Raw genomic sequence first — 21,211 nt, forward strand, 5'->3', positions numbered from 1 at the left:
GTAAAAACAAACAAGAACCTTAAAATACAGTACAAACCCAGGAAAGAGTTGTGTGATCATCAAATTATTGACCATTGAAGCAAATTAGGGCAAATTATTGCCCTTTGAAGCAAATTATCATGGCCGACACACAGAGAGAAAGCGAAGAGAAGTTGGATAAAAGTGAGTGAGTGCTATAGACATGCCGAAAACGTGACAGGAAACTGCTCGGCTCTTCTCAGTTTGAAGTGAACGCTCTATGTGGGACACTCTTGTTATTTTTGGGCCATGATTTTGTGTGTGTGTGCATGTGTGTCTGTCTGCCTCAGAATTAAAATATGTGTGACTTCTTGGTGCGTTCTTGTTCTCACTGCGTGAAAAAGTGTGCATATGTGCATGTGGGGGGCCGTGTATGTTCCCAGGTCAATGCTCTGGAAATGTGCCACTCTCGCACTCTCTCCCACGCTTCTAATATAATCATAGGAACAGTTCATATTTCCAGGATGAGAGGAATGAAGCCGAGACAATGGAGGTAAACAAAAACACGTGGCTTTATTGCCAAAATGTGTGTGAGCGCAAGAAACTGAATCTTACTGATAAAATACATGCTAACACCCATCTGCAGCGTCAACTCTAAAACTGATTTACACTCTTATCAAGCACAAAATGCCTGTGTGTGTGTTCACATGCTCCTTAATTTGTTTGTCCAGACTGAACCACACATGCCAACTTTAATAAAAAGTGACTAGTTTGTCCTCTTTACGTCTCTCTCGCACTCTCCCACTCTTCCTCCCTCTAATAGCTTCTGACATTCAATTACACAAACCACCTCAGATTGTGCTGACTTGTCTTAAGAGTGTGATCGAGCTTCCCTGAGTGTGTGTGCATGTGTGTGAGCCAATATCCAACCCCTCCTCCAGCTGCTGTAAATAATCTAACACCATGGCTATTTAATAATACATACACACTCCTCCTCATCCTCCATCACTGCCTCAATAGCTGCTCTTCATCTCTTATTTGTCCGACCCCTCCCCACTGGTCTTCCCCCCTTTCCTCCGTATTTTCTTGCTCTAGATCTTTTCTCCATCTCTGCCTGGTTTCATTAATAAATCAGTAAGGCTGAATATCTCTTCCTCCGACTCCCCAGTGTCCAACACCGAGTGGGTATTCCCCATCTCTGTGTTAGTCTGAGAGTTTGTGTGTGTTTTTGTCTTTGAGCGTGTGTTCAGTGCAACATAATGGGGATTGTGTGTGAAGGGATACTAGTGTGTGTACTAGATGTTGAGGAGGCCACTCAGTCTGGGTTCGTGATGTAGGTTTACATGCATGAAATGATGTGGATCCTCCCTCTCTCTGACACACATAGAAACACACACACACACACACACATACACACACAGACTTCATTTTGACCCAAAGGCACATAGTCTCCTCACACAAGCCCATTCAGGTCAGCTGCAGGGCAAATTGCAAACATCAGCCTGGTGTGCTACACCCTTCATATAAAGACACTGGAGAGAAAAGATTAAAAAGGGGGACCAAAAGAAATACCTATAATGCTTTAATGTTTCCTGCAATTTACCAGCTAGCCATCAGATTTAGTTTTATTTTCATTTTACAAGCTCTGGTACATTTCTTAGTCATCTTTTAAATACAAAAATCCTGGTCGGATGGTGATCCTCGTAGTCACGTTACATTATACATTATAAACTCAGACAAGTCAGTGAAATTGAATGAATGGATATCTCTGGGACACCACACAAAGCTCTATCCAGGAAAAAAAAATGTTCATAGTTATTCTGGGACCAGACTACATAACATTTATGTCTTTCCAGGTGGTCACTATGCCAGATTACGGGACTTGGCCAAGACACATGTCAGACTACATATTGTAACCTGACCAATATCAGCTTGCAGTCTTTCACAACTTCCAAGACGTGTAAAGGTGATTACAGTACGGAGCCCGGAAAGGTGTCACGGAGAAAAACCCCCTAACAAAAACTCATGTGCACAATTTAATAATTTGAACTCTCGATTTAGTCATTTGTGCTCATGATTTAGCATAATTTATCACCTTCATGCCATTAGTCTTGTCTTGCATGTACCTTTCATACTCTGACTATGGATCGCTTGGATCTAACACAACTAAACATTGTATTACAGGATAACGGACATAAAAATGTTGATGATACTGTGGATGTCATCCAGTTCATGAAAACTCAGCTTCATAAATGCCCTTTAGAAGAGGGGAGGAGGCAAAACATATAACATGCTATTAAATCAAATTATTAAATCGTGCACATAAATTTGGTTTTTTTTTATCTCCACGACACCTCCCAGGATCCGTACAACAGCAATTGTGTCATGAAGCACGCTGTAGACAAAAATCCTGACATGCTAGTCATTCTGTTGGGGCCTTGTGAGGCGTCTTACATAGAGAATCAGTTGTCTTCCACTGCGAGACACACTACAAGCCTCAAATTGTCGTGCCTGACAGTAATTTTCATTTCAACAGCCCCTGTGTGTCGGATCGGGCCATTTATATGCTGACATCTTGTTCTCTGATCCCAGACTTACGTTATGTTGAGAGGTAAAATACCTCAGAGCAGTCCTCTGCATTGACCTAAATGATCAATTGATGGCAAATTGCATTGAGTTGAGTTTTTAATGCCAGTTATAATAAATATAAAATTATTTTCACATTAAATAAAAAGGAAATTAATCAGTTAGCACCGAGCAACCACAATATTGATACTGTAAGCCTTAAGATGATGTATTTCACGGTGTTGAAGACCATTTACAGCCTTGAATTTAGTCATCTTAAGACTTTTTGGGGCCAGAAGACACCATGGGAAGGAGAAAATTAACAAGATGCCAAGGCGGAGAAAGGAGAGAAGAAAAAAAGTGTGTCGTGGAGCCATGGGAACGTTGTCATGGCAACGCACTGAGGAATCCACTCCACTGCTCAAAAGTGGAACTCACAGTTACTCTGAAAATAGTATGAAAGGGAGATGGAGAGAAGGGGACAGGAAGAGATGGAGGAAGAGTGAAAAACAGTCAAATAAAAAGGGAGGAGAGAAGGGTGGACATCCCTGTGAAAACTAGAAAATTCTAAGTAGGTCTCCAGAGGATTTATTGCGGTCTGACACCTGCACTTATACAACACAGGAGAGTTTAGGGCGCTGCACTGGAAATAGCAGCAGAAGACCATGTCTAACAGTTTGGGAAGTCAAACTCTGAAAGGCCAGTTCAGATCAAAGATTCATGACAAGATGAAATTGTTTAAGAACACTGCAGAGAGAAGTTGCAGCCGCATGAATAACCCCGTCAGAGGCTGTTAGCCGCTGGCTGCTAGCGTCGTGAAAGACAAGGAGGTGGAGACTTTTTGAATATAGCATGCGAAAGCCACAATGGTTCTGGTAAAAAAAAAAGGTAGCTGCCAGTTTTTTTTTTCTTAAAGGAGTAGTTGGAAAGACGCTTATTCACGTTCTTGCCGAAAGTTAGACGAGAAGATTGATATCACTCTCATATCTGTCCATTAAATATGATGCTACAGCCAGGAGAAGGATAGCTTAGCTTAGCGGTAAGACTCTATGGTCCCAGACAAGATAAACTTCAGTTTTTCAAATGTTGCATTTCTTTAAGTTTCTTAATGGTTCGGTTTTCCAGAGAATATATGTACAATTACCATATATGGGCATCAGGGGGGCTTTGCACATCAGAACAATTTAGTTCTCAGTTCAAAACGCATTTGATAAACAGGAAAACGCAAATTTGTTGAGCTTCACTACAAGGTTGTTTTTTTGTAGTTCCTAAACAATTTTGCATGAGATTTCTATCCAGCCAGTGACATCATAATATATAATACAGTCCTGCAGCAGTCATTGAGGGTGAAATATCTTGTGTCAAATGTTATGTAAAACTGAAGACTTCGAATGACTGAGCTGCAAATTGATAAGACACAACAGCTGCATCAGAGATCAAACTTGTGGATCTTGTCATTACAGGATCAACTTTCTAACCACAAGGATGCTTTTGCACCTGCTGCAGGTAGGTTACGTCATGACATGATTAATGTGCTTGTTTGGGAAAGCTTCCAAAGTTCACCGCTTGGTCATGGCTGGTTGTCACACTTCTCCCTCCTCTGTATCTATATTTAACTTCCACATCTTCATCTCTCTGTCCCATCCTTCACTTCTCTTCATCATGTTTTGATGGCTGTGGGTATAATAACTGTTGTAATCAGATAAGACTTTATCCTTCTGATCCAAAGCACACTGGAGCCTGAGGAGATGCTGAGATGTTGGGACAAACATCCCCCCAAATTTGGGGGGGGGGCTGATAGACTTTGTCTGGTCTGTGCAGAAATTCAGCCATCCATTTTGGACTATATTTAATGTATTTTGGGCACATATAATCATTTCTGACTTTTCATGTGCATTGCTTTATATACAGGACTGTGTGTTTGTGAGAGACAGACAGATAAAGAAGGGGACGGTATTAATTACTGTCCTTAACCAAACTTAGCATTCCTGCAGGTGGTCAGGCAAGCATCAGCTAATGCTATTACTGCTTCGTCTGCTCAGCCACATATACTTAAGTACACACACACACACACACACACACACACACACACACACACACACACACACCTCTCCTACTGTGCTACACCGAGCAAAGTCTGCCTCAGTCTGCTCTGAGAAAGGTTAGCAACCCGTCCTCCACCCTCTCACACACACCCCTCCCCCCCTGCTCCATAGGAGGGACCTGTATAATCACAGCTAATTAGCTTTCTACAGTAACTAATGGTAATGACAAGCACTGATTCTTTATGATGATATAATTAGATGATATACTGCATGAGGGACCAAGTTATATTCCCTCTAATGCGACAGCGATAGCTGGTGCTGTTTACTGCATAAATGAGGATGAAAGCTAATGTGACACGCTATATGCAAGCATGTATATTTCAAAGGGTTATGAGCAGCTTATAGAAGATCAGTAGCACAGTAGCTTTTCTGAATGGCAGTCTGTGGAATGAAGGCTGACCAATGCTGTTGAAAGTAAATGGAAAAAAACCTTGTTTTAAAAAGGGACAGTTCACCCCAAAATCAAAAATGCATATTTACCTGTAGTGCTATTTATCCATCTAGACTGTTTTGGTGCGAGTTGCCGAGTTTTGGAGATATCTGCCTTAGAGATGTCTGCGTTTTTTTTAATATAATGGGACTATATGGCACTCGGCTTGTGGTGCTCAAAGCGCCAAAAATACATTTGAAAAACTCGACAGAAATTTCTCTTTCCAGAAATCATGATCCAGTTACTCAAGATACTCCACAGATTTGTTTTGAGCAGTTTCATGTAGGAACTATTTTCTTTCTACCGATAGTGCCCGCATAACTGAGTACCGCTGAGTCATGGGGGCACCTCAACAACTTTTTATTTCATGAAATGAAATGAAACAAGGGTCAACAAACCACTTCCATTTGTCAATCATAGTACATGGCCATACCAATGATAGACTCTCCACAAACTGCAGAATATACAGTAGCTTGTTCAAACCTTGCACTGGACACTTCACCAACTCATCAAAGTGAATTTTTGTCACTGGAATACATACGATTTATCTAAATGTAAAAGGTGACAGTTACAAGCATCTGTACCCTTTCAGATACATCCCCCTGTCCTGTGTTTGCTCTATAATGTTCTGACAGTACTGTGTAAAACATGTAGGCTAATTAGCACAGGCAGCGTAGCTCATGTGTGAATGAAGAAGTTAAGCTTATGGATGCTAAGAATAACACTGGAAGGAGAATGTATAATTAAGAGTCTTATTAGGTCACTTGTTAATGTAAATGAATTAAAGGCAGCAGCAGAATAGAGGCTTAACGGAGCGTTCTACTGTATGTGCTGTAACACCAACGTAGATTGGCGTATTGTTTTCCATAAAGGCTTAAAAGTAATGTGTCATTTTACACTTCTCTGATTAGTTCAGATTGTTCATTTGTGCTAGTTATATGTTGCGGTGAAATAATATGCACATAAAATATGAGCGATTTTTTTCTGATAAAATGAAATTTCCTGTATTTAGATGAAAACATTGTACCTCAAACCACTTTTAACATTTCAGGAACTTCAAAAAGAAAAACTGCCTTGTTTTCAGCTTGAAATTCATGTATTTTCAGCATATCAAGTGGATTCTGAAAAGGCTTTACCTAAGGGATCAGAGATTAAGAGATTAACCAGTAAAATATAAAAATGTTTTCATCAATTATGTATGTTGTTCCAAATCTCCTATTTAAAACAATATAGCTAATTCCTGTGCTGGTCAAGCCCTCTCTTCTACTGAAAGAAGTGCCAGTAATTTAGTTTTGCACTTCCATAAAGTTGGGGGACTCCAAAAGACAGATTGGAAAAAAAAAAACTGAAGCAGAGACATCCTGACTTTTATGGGTCAAGCTACAAAATATTTCCCATAATGCAACTGGAAAGCGTTTTTCATTAGACACCTCCTGCCTTCTAAATGGCCACTGCTTTCAAACCCACACCTCCAGTTTGTAACGCAGGGTTCTCAATGTAAGTCTCAAGCCTAGGCTGAGATGACCCCGATTACATCACTATGACATCATCGGGGGTTATTTTCTACAAACTTTGGAAACCTCCTCGAGAGCCACAGAGGACATCATCCAGCTGTTTTCACAGGCTGAGCAGTACTCCTCGTGAACTGAACTTCATGTGTAAAATTGGTGCAGTGCCCCTTTAATTAAAAAGATTAAATAACCAGCGTTTAAGAATACTGCAAGTAACAACTTATTTTACAAAAATATTGATAATCCAGAATTAAAACTTGTAATGGTTATCTACTATTTAAAGAACAGCTGGGAACTTCAATCCTTTGTTAAATACTTCATAGTTCTTTTACATAGACAGACTGAAAACATATTTTAGGTTACTAGTCCCTTAGACAAACACATTGCATGTTAAATGGGTGAGAAGTTGCAAAATATGGTTTGTTTTTATCCTCTCAGATGTCAGTTGGCTGGGTTTTTCCAAACCAGAAAAACAGAATATTTTATAAGCCACAGGAAAATATTCTAAAGGTCTTTTTTTTTTTTATGACAGACAATTTTTGCATCACCGCTTTTCTGGATCAGATAAATCCCACTTCTCTGGCACCAATAGAGATAATAACAAACAGAAATCCATGTAATATAACAGTAAGGATTGTAAATCCAGGCTTGACTGACAGTCGACGAGCACACAGCTATGAAAACAGGAAAGTGAGCTAACACAGTGAAACGGAGATAATGTTATATTCTGAGTCAGGATTACTCTGGTGGTGCTCTGCAGGCCCGGGAAGCTCTCTGCTTGGTTGTACGCCAAATGTCAGCTAACAAAGGCATCAGCGAATGAAGAACTGAACAAAGCAGATATAAAAAAATAAAAAAATACAAAAATGACTGCAACTCAGCTGTATCTCCCTTGTCTTGCTTGATGACACCAAAACGGCAGAAGTGCGGTTTTGTTTGATGTTTTGCTCAAACCAGACTGAGGGAGATCATTTAAATTTAAACCGCTACGATTTTCAGTTTCTTCATCTCCACCCCCACCCCACCCCACGCTGACTCTCGCTTCCTTCTGGCCTCCTTTCTCCTCCTCTTAAAACCCTTTTCCTCCATCCTACACTCTCCATCTCCCTCGTGCCCCCGCCTTACTCCAGCTTCTCTCCCTTTGATGTCTGTATTTGTTGATGCTCTTGGGTGAGGAGCCATTGTACAAAATGATCACAATTACGATGGCACTTCCCCCCTCTTTCACACTAATCCTCCCTAAAAACAAATTATGCAAAACAGAGCGAGAGAGGAGAGGAGCAGAGACGAGACGAGAGATTTTACACTTGTCTCTTGCTTCCTCTCTCTCTCTTTTTTTTCCTTTCTTGGAGAACCAGAAAAAAAAAGAAGCAGAGAAGCAGCAGTGGGCTCTTTGGAGTTGTTGTCATGGTTTCTTTGGAAATATTTTCACTTTTGGCTGGATAATGAAGTGATCAGAGCAGGACAGAGAGACAGAAGAGAGTTTGCACTGGGGCAATGAAGTTCTGCATGAGATCTTAGTCACTTCGTGTGTGTGTGTGTGTGTGTGTACAGTACTCTTAACTGAGGGTGAATGCAGATTAAGTGTTTTAAAGCAGCCACTTTAATGAACGGTGAATTAAACATGTGAGACAAAAGAGCCAAAGGCACAATGACACACACACACACACTAACACTGTCACCATCCTGATAGTCAAATGGTATTTGCAATTCATTAGTGGTATTTGTTTTTATCTACTTGGTGTATCACATGGGTGGGGTTTACCGCAAATACAGAGTGCCAGGCAAAAAATAAAAATAAAAGGGTTATGAATGTTTTCAGTTATTCAGCTCAGGCCTTATTCAGGGTTACACTGACACTGAACACAAAGTAAATGAACCAATTCAAGTGAGATTAATATCTTCGTGCTTCTGTATTGGTCTTGTATTAAATAACAGTCAATCAGTGTCACCCAGCTTTTATGATAGTGGCGAGGATCTGTTTTTACTCAACAAATGTGAGAGGTTGTTTTTTTTTTATGTTATGGTCATGCAGTATTACAGTGGTATGAAGGCAGCATTTTCAAAACTCTCTTTGGTGGTGCGTTCAAGGACAGTCTGACATCTAAATGGATATGTGTGGAAAAACATTACAATAACTATAATAAACATGCTTAACTGTTTCCTATGATGAATGTCCTGCAGAATCGGAAGCTAGCTAAGGCGGCGTTCAGATGCACATTTTAAATCGCGTGGAAAACGCTAGCCGCACCGCTTTCATCCTTTTAGCCAAGGCACTTGGGAGGTTGCGCTACGATCGCGCCGTTACTAAGCAACCGGTCCAAATCACAAGTGGTCTGAATGAGTACTGTCAGCACTTACTTGTTAAAAGGTTTGTGGTGCCACCGGCATATTTTATGATACAATTTCACGTTTTTAAGCCTGCAAATGTAATGACAAGGTTTTAGACCAGACCTGGGCATTGTACGGCCCCCGGGCCACATAAGGCCCTTTGGTTGACTCTGACCGGCCCGCGTAAGGTTAATTGGAAATTACAAAATAAAAATGTTTTCTCATTTTACCTCATGCATGGACTAAAAATGCATTGCATTTATTTTGAAGTTGTTTTTATTCACTACGTAATTACGCAATACGTATATCAAGACGCGCACACGATTAGATCCTTGTCACAAGCAAGTGACAAGACGACTTTAGCCCTCAAAAATGTCCGGTTCTGCTATAAAAAGAAAGGTAGATGCCGAATGCAGGCGTTTCAACAAAAATTGGACTGCTAAGTACTTATTTATTGAAGTCGGAGGTAAAGCCGTGTGTTTAGTTTGCGGGGAGCAGATCGCTGTGTTTAAGGACTATAACTTGAGCCGGCATTACGAGACGAAACACGCGGAGAAATACAAAAACTTGACTGATGCTGAAAGGGCGCGGACATCGGAAGCTTTGCTAGCTAAGCTGCAAAAGCAGCAAGGCTTTTTACCAAGCTTCACGCATCCAGGGATGCCGCAACCAAGACCAGTTTTCTGATATCCCACAAAATCGCTAAAAACAGTAAGCCATTCTCGGAGGGGGAATTTGTCAAAGAGTGTTTGGTGGACTCTGCAGCACTAATATGCCCTGACAAAAAGGCGCATTTGAACAAGTCCCGCTGTCCAGGCGAACCGTGACGAGAAGGATCGAGGAAATTGCGGAAATTTGGAGCTTCAGCTGCAACGCCAAGTGCCAAGTTTTGACTTCTTCTCCTTGGCTTTGGACGAGAGCTGTGATGTCCATGACACAGACCAGCTACTCATATTTGTCCGTGGGATAACGGACTTCAAGATTACGGAGGAGCTGGCAGCAATGCGGTCGATGAAAGGGGACGACGACAGGGAGCGATCTGTTTACGGAGGTAAATGCGTGCATAGACACCCCGGGGTTGAGGTGGGACAGACTGGCAGGTGTCACAACGGACGGTTGTCCAAATCTTACAGGTAAAAATGTTGGACTTTTGAAACGTATGCAAGATAAAGTGACTGAAATTGACGCAGATCAGAAGTTGGTATTTTTGCATTGTATTATACACCAACATGTGTTGTGCAAGTCAGTGCTAAAAAGTAACCATGTTATTGATGTTGTTAGTAAAATAGTAAACTTCATCAGGGCACGGGCATTGAATCACAGACAGTTTGTTGCACTTTTAGAGGAGCATGAGTCTGAGCATAGTGACATCGGCTACCACACAGCTGTCAGATGGCTCAGCCTGGGCAAAGTGCTAAAAAGAGTTTGGGACCTGAAAGCCGAGATTCGAGAGTTCTGTGAGAGGAAAGGCAAAGACATCCCAGAGCTCTCAGATGAGGACTGGATAGCAGATTTTGCATTTGCTGTCGATGTGACTGCACTGATGAATGAACTGAACACCAAACTGCAAGGAAAGGGCCTCTTCGTTCATGAACTGCACAGCCTGGTGAAGGCTTTCATGAGAAAGCTGCAGTTTCTTTCAAGCCAACTAGAGAGCAACACTCTCACTCACATGCAAACCCTGAAAGAAGTCACACCATCAGCTGATCACCTCCGCAGGTACTCATCCATGTTAGGAGCATTGCATGGTGAGTTTTCAAGGCGATTTGAAGATCTCAGAACAATCGAGGATGAAATGTGCATGATTTCCTCTCCCTTTACCTGCAGCGTGGATAACGCACCCAGTGATGTTCAGCTGGAGCTCATTGACCTGCAGTCTGATGCAGTACTGGCAGAGCACTTTAAGTCAGGATCTCTGCTGGATTTCTACTCTTCTCTTAAGGAGGAGGACTTTCCAAACCTGAGGAGACATGCTCAGAAGATGTTGGTTCTCTTTGGCTCTACCTACATATGTGAACAAACATTCTCAATGATGAAGTTTACCAAATCCAGGTATAGATGCGCTCTCACTGATGATCATCTGTCAGCTGTGCTTCGCATCTCCACCTCAAACATTCAACCTGACTTTGATGCACTCGTTAAAGCCCAGCAGAGACTAGATTTCTCTCTCACTGAACAAGAAAAAGAACTTAAAAACACCAAATTAGGTGGTTAGACTACAAATGTAGGCATGTAAAGGCACCAACTAGCAGTGAACTGGGACACTTTCTTTGGAAGCCTTTTTCTCAAAATCACAGTTCAGTGATGTTCAATGACAGTAACTTTAATATGATGTGTTTTGCTTATGTTTGGAGCACAAAGACAATATTGTGATGTCCTTAGAATGCTAAGAACCTATTTCCAACAGTATTTGAAACTCAGAATGTATTTTGGAGTGAATGTGACTGAAAATGTTCACTAATATGTCACAAATGGTAAAAAAAAAAAAAAAAAAAAAAAAAAAAAAAAGTTCATATTTTGTTTGCCATTAGTTTGGGAAATTTGATTGAATAAAGGAATTTTTGTAAGGCAACCTCACTTTTTCATTGCTTAATTATAACATATAGCCTACTCATACCAGCTTGTCAAAACAACACTTTTTACTGCTTTTTATAAAGAAATACAATTAATATTATGCGGAATTGAGTTCAGCCTTTTGGCCCGGCCCTCTGCAATATTTTCTGTTTCTCATGTGGCCCCATGGAAAAAATAATTGCCCACCCCTGTTTTAGACAGTTCTACATGGTAGTCCGACATTTCTTTCAGTGTGGGACTGTTGTGGATGATGTGAAGCAGGTATGTGTTTGGGGAACGTGGAACACACACACATAAATTAGTGGTATAGGAGTGCAGACAGAGAGTTATTTGGAAAGATTGTTTTTTGACAGCCATAATGATTTTGTTAAAATTTTATGCAGAATTTGGGTCGGCTCTGTGGTTGCGTGCGACTGATCAATCAGTGGCTGAGCTGAATCAGACAGATCCTGATACATCTCATTGCATGTTATCAATGTAGTTACTAGATGACGGTTTAAACAATCACCTCACTCATTAAATATGTGGCTGGTGCTGTGTGATGCAGCTGAAGCTTAATAAGCCTAATATCATATTTCATAAAGGGTAATAGTAATCGGAGGCACTCTTTATTTCAAGCAAGGCGATGCACCCCCACTATTAAACACTATGGGAAACCCTGAGAAGTATTTGTCTTTTAGTTAAAAGGCTAAAACATGGAAACACACTTGTATCGTCCTTTAAAGAGTTTTATTTTTACTGAAGACAGGTCAAATCTAAAGATATTGAATATCTGCACATAATAGCTATTATATTCCACTCTATTCTGTTCTCTGCTAGTGTGGTTAGTAAACAGGTCAGCCACAGAATGAGTGCAACGTTTCTGAACTGCATTCAGCCCTCTGTGTGTGTTGTGAGAACTCTCCTCATGCCCCTCTGCGACCCCGTCTCTCACAATTAAATGTGTCTGCATCAGCACGATTGCAACAAGTCATCCGGCAGAACCATGTGACCTGACACTCTCTCTCTCTCTCACACACACACACACACACACACACACACACACACACACACACACAGCAAACTGGGTCTATTGGTGCGGGGTTAGTGGACAGGAGGGCCTGGGCACTGGAATGAAGGCAGGGAGAGACAGGTCACATTAAAGCTGTGATGTGATGTGTCGCAGTGTCCCAGTTTCCCTGCTCCCAGTTTAAACTGGGGAGGTGGAACAGGACAGAGACTGACAAAGAAACCAGTAAGATACAACGAGTACAGAGCTGGCTGCTGGTCAAAGGCTGGCTTGTTGGCTGGTAAAGATGTCAAAATAAATAATGGTCTACATTTAGACAGTTCTGTTTTGGAAACAATCCACCCATTTGCCTGTTTTTATAAAAACACCATGTTCATTTATGTTTATGAACAACAGCTGTTAAAACCTCAAGCTAACAAGCTTCATGCTACTGAAAGAAAACCTTAAAAAAAAACATTTGGACTTCGCAGTAAGGTACTGTACGCCTGCTTGGTCCATTCTGCTCAATCACTTCAAACATATTTAAGAAGAACGCGTGGAAACCTGCGCTCTAAAAGTGATGTTCACACATGTCTGTTGACCACTTATGAGAATTTAATTATATGCAAAATGCTCCACAACATTATTTATCTGAATCCAGCAATATTTTCCAGTGACTTTAGCACAGTTAATGCTGTGCTAATCTGTATTGATTCTGACGGGCTTGAGGATTTCACATAGGGGCGGACAATATGGATAAAATTCTCTGTTAATGGGTATACTAACTAGAATGGAATAGTTTTTGGTTAAGCCAAAAACAAAACAAAAAACTTGTTTTGTTGCGTGTGTGTTATGGGTGTGCTTGTCTTGCCTTGAGGCAGCCCATGAGTGCAGCTTTATTGACTATTCCAAAGTTTCCCCATCACTTAATTCTTTATGACAGGCTCACACACAAACTACGACTTGGGAATTCCTCCTCAACAACTTAAATCTGCACTCAGTTTGGTATTTATTTAAAAAAAACACAACAGTAAAAAAATCACTGCTGCAACAAAGGAGTGTGTCGTACCCCCAATAAAAGAAACCACACACACACATGCTCTTTTTGCCCAAATGAAATCCTGCTGCAGCGTAGGCACACTTCTCTGCTCACAGGATGTGAGGAACTGAAACTTGAGCGAAATCCAAGCTGTCTGCTGAGCAGCAGTGAGGGAAGAAGCTTCACTTGCCAACGTTACATCTTCCACTTACTTTTCTGGTGCCTGTGGTAGAAAGCACCACAGACCGACTGGGCTCGGGAGCATGAGCCTGCTTTGTGGAGTTTACTAACATCATTTTACATGGTTTCTGGTTAATAGTTAAGGCTATTTGGATTGGATGCAGGGCTGCAATTAATGATCATTTTCATCATTAATTAATCTAGTTTTCTTTGATTAACTGATTGTCTATAAAATATCAAAACATGCCCATCACAAGGTCCAAACGTTGAAGGTGATGACTTCAAAGTCTTTGTTTTGTTCCATCAATCCAAAACCAAAAGATATTCACTTTACAATTATATAAAGATAAATTAAGCTAATCCTCACATTTCAGAAGCTACAATCTGTAAACATTTGGCATGAATTAATGATTAATCAGTTATCAAAATTGCTTCTGTCAAACAATTAACCATGCACTCATTGGAGTATTTGTCCTTTCGCTAAATTGGGCGATTGCGAGAGACAGATTAACAAAATATCATGACTTCTAGTTCCCAGTATGACTCAAACTAAAAAAAACAAAAAAAAAACACCGGATCCTACATTTCCCAAAAAACAACTCAGCAACATCTTCTTTGACCACAGGCCCACATCTTTCAAACCCCACATGCACAGTACACATACACGCAGGCTTTTCAGGCTTTTTTGTATTGACGAGTAAACTGACTTTGATGTGGAAACTGGAGTAGTGCTCCTTTAATTTGCATTTGTGGTCGGTTCTGGTTCCCTCCAGAGCACAAAGACCCAACTATGGTCTCTATAAACTGAGTCTGGACCCGGAAACTTGGATTACCATCATACAGATACATATTTGTACAGATGGACTGGCTAGTAGATAGAGAGACAACCTGAGGTTTGAGGATCTATATGGGGGTTTAAGGGTTAAAGCCCTCATATCTCTACTGAAGTGCCTCTGAGCAAGGCACTGAACCCTACAGGAAAGAGAGATTGCAGTTTCACCACAGGAATCAATAAAATGATCATGTTGAAGGTGTGGTCATACCAGCTACAACTTAAATTTCCCTCATTTTAATCACACTAGTTAACACAGCATACACACTCAATCACCCACTCTGAGGCCTGTGGCCAGAAACTGACGCCCGGGGTCAACGCTGGATCGATAGCTTCATCGATATAATCACCCGCAAAACACCCAAACACTGCCCATAGCAACTGTTGCCACGGCAAGGCAGCCTTATCGATCACCCCGGCAATGAACGATCCTGGAAATGCTGAGTAAGGCTGACTTCCTCGGGTGGGGGCGTGAAAAAATGGAAGGTAGAAATGCAGATATTGAGAGAGAGAATTTAGTGAGTGCGTGTCTTTTTAAAATAAATCTCATCCAGCAGCATTAAAGAATGCACAATACACACACACACACGGAGGCAGACACAAAAGGAAACGCACACACACAGCAGCAGATTGAGGTACGCAGCGAGCTGATCAGTGTCATTGTACAGTGTAACACCCACACCGATGCGTCGTCAATAGACTGGCCTTGCTTGCACTTTGCATCATCCCGACGAGAATAAAACAACAAAAGCCGACACAGTTGAAGCAGCGAGGTCAGACGACCAGGTGGAAGAACGATGACACGCTCTGCAAATTCTGGGGGAAAACACAGCCTGGCAGCAAGAGACAGAGTGCTTTGGAAAATTTCCTGTAATGCTGAACAGTTTCCCCCTTCTGTCTGTAGCTGGAGAGTTGTGATGCAGAAGTAACTTTAGAGTAAATGGACTTGGGCAGCGCTGCCAGCAGTAGATATAAAGTCAGAAATAGATATAGCGATAGAGTTCATGGAATGTCAGCAGAAAATTGTTTGTTTTAAAGCGTGGTTGTGTCTTTAACATGTATAACATGCAACTCAACTGCTGCTATAAAATTTCTTCTTAAGTGCAGTGAAGTTGGTTTCCACATTACTTACAGTATTTAGGACAGTTTAAGGTCATTTTTCGGTGGCTATACTTTTATCTGTTTATACTACGCTCCAGATAAGTCTAAAATGTTATCACTATTGCAATACTGCAACAATGTTACCATCAGCTAGTTTGGTTTGCATGCTTTATCAGGCAGATTAGCATAAACAAAATTGTGGATTGACAGTAAAAACGTTTGCATGCACAAGACTCTCCCAATGATGGGGTATGATGTTTACATGGAATTAGAAACGATTAGTTGATTAATCGATAAAGATATTTGACAATCGATTAATAGTTTCAGTCATTTTTCAAGCAAATAGTTCTAAATTGTGCTGGTCCCAGCTTCATATATGATGATTTGATGCTTTCCTGTGTCTTTCTGTGTCTGTACCTTCTAAATATCTTTGGGTTTTTGACTATTTGCTGCACAAAACAAGACATTTGAATATGTCGATTTTGGCTCTAGGAAATTTTTAACAATTTTGAATTGAGAAAAGAATTGGCAGATGAATGGATAATGAAAATAACCGTTAGCCGCAGTCCTACATGGAATTTAAAGAAACCTGGCTATTCATATCCTGTATACATAATCATAACATTATCAAGGTTTCTGATCCTATCCATCCGTGCACGGTTGTCTTTGATTCGTCCTCATCCAGCAAATCTGTCATTTCTGTATTGACTGAGTTACCTCAACAGTTGAGGATGAACCTTCTGCTGGAATCGGTTTCTCCATCTGATCACCAGTAAAGGAAGAGACAGCAAGAGCGACAATAAACATTTATCCGCCACGTTATCAGTGTTTTACTTATCTTTCATTTCAGTGCATAGATCATCATTAAGACGCAAAAAAACTGGATAAGGTGTTTACATGCCCCAGGATGGTTTCTATCAGAGTGCTCCAGCTAGCATATTTGGGTTTCACAAAAACAGGATAAGGACTTAATCATGTTCCTGAAATCAGGATATGATGTTCACATGCATAAACAGGTATACTGATAGGAGGATTTACATTTGATTGGAGTTCAAGAGATCTGTCTTTAGAGTTATAAAACACTAGGAAAGATTGAGCAGAATTACCTTCTATCTGCAACTATTCAAAACATCAATTTATCCAAAACCTAAAAGCTCAAGTAAAATCGTTATTGCATCTTTAAAGTCACTAAGTTTGCATTTTTATAGCATCTTTCAAGTTGTTGTGATGGGACAAGTTTTAGTTTGTATAAACATATGATAATGATAAAAGTATGTGTTGTTGTCATACCACCTTTCAATGGGAACAGAGTGAAATATACAGTATGGAAAACTGACAGAGAGATTCTATTCAATGTGTCAGATGGTTATTCATACTATGAATAGCCCCAGAGTGGATCTCTAAGTGGCCACATCACTCAGTCTGAGTGCACCCTGAAGAGACTGCTGTATATCTTCAGTTAATTCAAACCATTAGCCACAATGAGACACACTGAACATGTGTCTGAGGGAAAATCCAAGGAAAGGCAGAGATCTGTTTGAGTAATACAATCAAATCCTACTTCCTTTCACCTGGAAATGTTTAACGTTGACCAGATCTGGTTCAAAGAGGAGGCCAAAGAACAGACGGGAGGCTCAGTAACAAGAACAAGCTCCTCGGGGAGGGAGAACAGAAAACGTCCATGAGAAAGAACATGCAGCTGGAAAACGTATAATGTGCCTTCTACGCCAGGGACAGAGACGCACTCCTGAACGGTTCACTCCTGAAATACAGATTACTGTGAAAATACACCGCTTACCTCTGGAATCCTAATCATCCTCAGTGTTTCAGCAGAGAAACCAGCAGCTTTAAATCTCTAGCAAAGACTCTGCAAGGTGCTGGCAGACGAAAACATACAGAACATTCAAAATGGAAGGTTGTGTTCAGGTTGGCAGCCATCCATTTTTGAAATTATACAGTGGACATTTTGTGTAGAGATGGAAGAGCCTAAACCTCAACCTCAAATACATGCAAAAAATCACCAAAGTTAACCTGATATTCCATCAACCTTCACTTTCAGTCGACATTCAAAATTCACTGGTTCACTCAGGAGTGCTGCACAAAGGCAACAGGTTCTGTTTACAGCAGAGGAAAGAATGGTGAGAGCTTCGAAACAAATCTTGCATCAGAAAGACTCACAAAAGAAACGAAACAGAGAGAAGCAAACAGAGAAAGAGCAAAGTGACCAGGCTTGTTACTTGATACTAAAATAAAGGACACACTGTTCTGTTATATAACATACAGAAAATGTTCCATACTGAAGGTGTATTGGATTTGATAGTTCAAACTGATTATTAGGAAAACTGAAAGGAAGATATCACCTGATGTCCATTAGTTAGAATTTGTTATTAAAACCAGGGCAGATTATGTCCTCTAAAATATTACTGTATCTATAAAATATCCAAAAGTAGCTCTAAAATGGCCTGCTGAAACAAGCATTCCTTTACTAGAGAATTAATAGGCCTAGATTGTTTAAGCAAAAAGTATCAACCAACTATTTTATAGCATTGTAAATTGATAACTTTGTGTTTTTTGGCTTTTGGTCTTGCTAAGCAAGTAACTTTAAGATGCTATGCTAGCCCTGCTAACATATAATGGGGATATTTCATTATTTTAGACATTTTACAAAGTAAATGATTAATCATTTAAAAGGACTAGCTGAATATATTTAAGGAAAAAAGTTAAATTTGCTTTCTTGTAAAGTTAGAATTAGATTCAAAGATACCGATGCCACTCTCATGTCTGTACGCTAAATATGAAGCTAAGGCCAGCAGGCGATTAGCTTAGCCTAGCATAAAGACTGGAAGACTCTTGTTTGTTTAATCTGCATACAAACGGAAATAAAAATGGTTTTGTTACTTGTTGTTTTGCTAAGCTAATCGCCTGCTAGCTGTAGCTTCATATTTACCATACTCACATGAGAGTGGCATCTATCTTCTCATCTAACTTTGGCAAGAAAGTGAATAAACCTATTTCCCAAAATGTAGATTTATTTCATTAATTGGGAAAAGTGTTAGTTGCAGGACCAGTGTCAACAGTGGGATTTATGCCTGCAAGTATTTTGCCAAATAAGCTTCTTTGGATCTCATTTTGGAATTAATTTCCTCAAAACAAAGTCCTTAATTGAGTGTATTTACCCTTTAAAAATCCATTCTCACTAGTGATCCCTACTGTGTGGACAGGGCAGGGGAAAGAAAAAATCTGTAAATGTAAAGCAAACTAGAAATTACTTTGGGAAAAAATGGTAAGTGTGCATCTAAAGTACTTGAAAAAAGAAAAAGAAAAATGCCCTTTGTGCCCTCAGCAGAGAACATGCCTTTGTCAACCAGCATCGCCCCTCCTTAGTCTTTGCTTCACTCCTTGAAGTTACTATGTGTGTGAATGTGGTTGTGTATAGTTATGAATCTATGTGTGTTGTGCTGTGTCCCTATGCTTATTTAGCGCTCAGTCTTCTTTGCCCTCCTTCTTCGATGATTCGCTTATGTAAGGAATCAGTGCAAGCTTGTCTGAGCACTGTCTCTTATGAATACAACTCTGCACTGTACAGCAGCTTCACACACACACACACACACAGGAAACCTATTATCTAACCCGTTTGCCCAGGCTGGAGTCTAGACTTGAAAGGACTCAGTTGCTGTTCACAGAATTGGACTCAGTATATTTGTTAATGACAGAGTGGGTACATGTTGATGTCAGTCCACTTTGTGAACAGTTTAAATTCGGCAGGGCCATCGCTTTTAATATCTAATTTATCCAGTTATAATATTAGTGTTGTGTCAGATTCACTATGTGGCTTGTACAGTGGTAACGTTAGAAAAATAAAACATAGGATGTGAACTCATTTTTTGGCTATCTAGCAAGAATTGTTACAAGCCTCCTCTACACTGACTGCCGTGTAAACGTTCTCCCTAACTGGCCTTGACAGCAGATCATTGGTTTAAGAGCTAAAATAAAAAGATAAAACTGGGTGATCAGAGGTCAGGATCAGCAACAGAGTAGGACTACTGGAGGGCGAAAGATTCAATGTCTTGCTCAAGGACGATTCTGCAGGTTAGCTACTTGCCATGAAATGGGTTTGAACCGTCACCCTGTTGAATGACTTCTGACACTAACCTGCTCTGCAAGTAGCTGTGCCCCAAAGGTATTTAATTTACATTGCTATTAAACAGAGATAACAGCAAAGGCTGACATTTGAGAAAATCAAATCAGGGAATGTTTGGCATTTTTGCTTGATAAATAGCTTAAACAATTATATCGATTATCAAAACGGTTGCCAAATATTTTTTTTCTTTTGATCGACTAACTGATTAATTGTTTCAGCTGTAGTCTGAATGATCGAATCTGACAAATGGGCTCTGCTGTAAACTTTCATTCCTGTAATGATGATGATGATTATAATTAAAACATGATTTCTTATTTCCAGGATTGGATTACTTCTGTGCGCTTTATTTTGTTCCCCTATATTTTAAGTGTTTGCACCATTATCATTTGTCCCTTTAAAAATTCATGTAGGCATGATAATCTGCATAAATCCTACCAGGTGGCTGAGGTTACCTGCATTCAGAGTACAGCAGGCCTTTTACAAGCTGAGGACAGGTAATCAACTAGCAGAGGTAAGCAACAGCAACAGGAGCAACATCGAGAGCAGCAGCAGCAAAATGAGTCCCGATAATCAAACGCTTAACATGCTCACTGTTCAGTTTGGTATTGTGGTAGATGTTGACAAGGGGGATGTGCAAATACATAATCCAGAAGGCCTACTGTTAGATATTTATCAATGCATTCTGAGTGTCCAAAATAGACCTACAGGAACTTCTAACATAGAATAGGGTTAAAATAGATGTGCAGGTACAAACACATTTAAGGCCATTCATTCTGTAGTTTAAGACATATCTCTAAACGGAATTCCATGTGAAAAACATGGTATTTTAGAAGTGCAATGCCAGGCAGAATGGGTCTCTGACACGGACTAATCCTCTGCACACCTCCTGCATAAGCCCCATTGCTCTCTTTCCAGTCGACATGCAGCCACGAGCTTGTTCTCTTCCAAATCTTAGGGCACATTCGACCAACTGGTGACATTTTGTTGCAGGCGGAACGGAGAGACACCTGACCAGTTTTGCGTTGGAAACGACGCTCACGAGTGCAGGAAAAAAAAAAAAAAAAAAAGATGGAGTGAAAACGGGAGGAAGATTCGGCATCAAGCCTTCAACTACACGGGCTCTAATTAATAAGCATGCAGCTCAGCCCGCTGCTTCTCTGTAAGTGCGGGTGCATTGTGTTTTCTGCGTGTGTGTGTACGATGCAATAACAATAACAAACGCGCCCTCCCTCCCTGTACGTGCTCCCATAGGAGGCATGTGTCCACACCATTGCTGTCACATGCAAAGCCGATTTAAAATCTGGTCAGACTTACCTGGCTGCGGCCGCTCCCGTCGCCTTCTTCTTCTTCTTCTCTCACTTATTTAAATTGGTTTCTCCGTTCTTTCTCTCCTGCTCTGCATTTCATTTCAGATCGTCTATGTTCGCAGCTCGATGGATGAAGGGATGGAGAGAGG

At 40.5% G+C, this 21,211-nt stretch overlaps 1 protein-coding gene across 1 annotated transcript in view; it reads right to left on the bottom strand.

Moving 5' to 3' along the window:
• Window positions 1-21,203, bottom strand: part of zgc:109889 (uncharacterized protein LOC553542 homolog) — a 48,003-nt gene extending 26,800 nt beyond the window's left edge. Inside the window, 1 exon segment of the mRNA XM_044184643.1 lies at window positions 21,070-21,203. The gene's annotated coding sequence lies outside the window, so the exon portion shown is untranslated.
• Between the last annotated feature and the right edge of the window lie 8 nt (window positions 21,204-21,211).

The sequence above is a fragment of the Siniperca chuatsi genome, linkage group LG22, assembly GCF_020085105.1.
Source record: "Siniperca chuatsi isolate FFG_IHB_CAS linkage group LG22, ASM2008510v1, whole genome shotgun sequence".
Lineage (NCBI taxonomy): Eukaryota > Metazoa > Chordata > Actinopteri > Centrarchiformes > Sinipercidae > Siniperca > Siniperca chuatsi.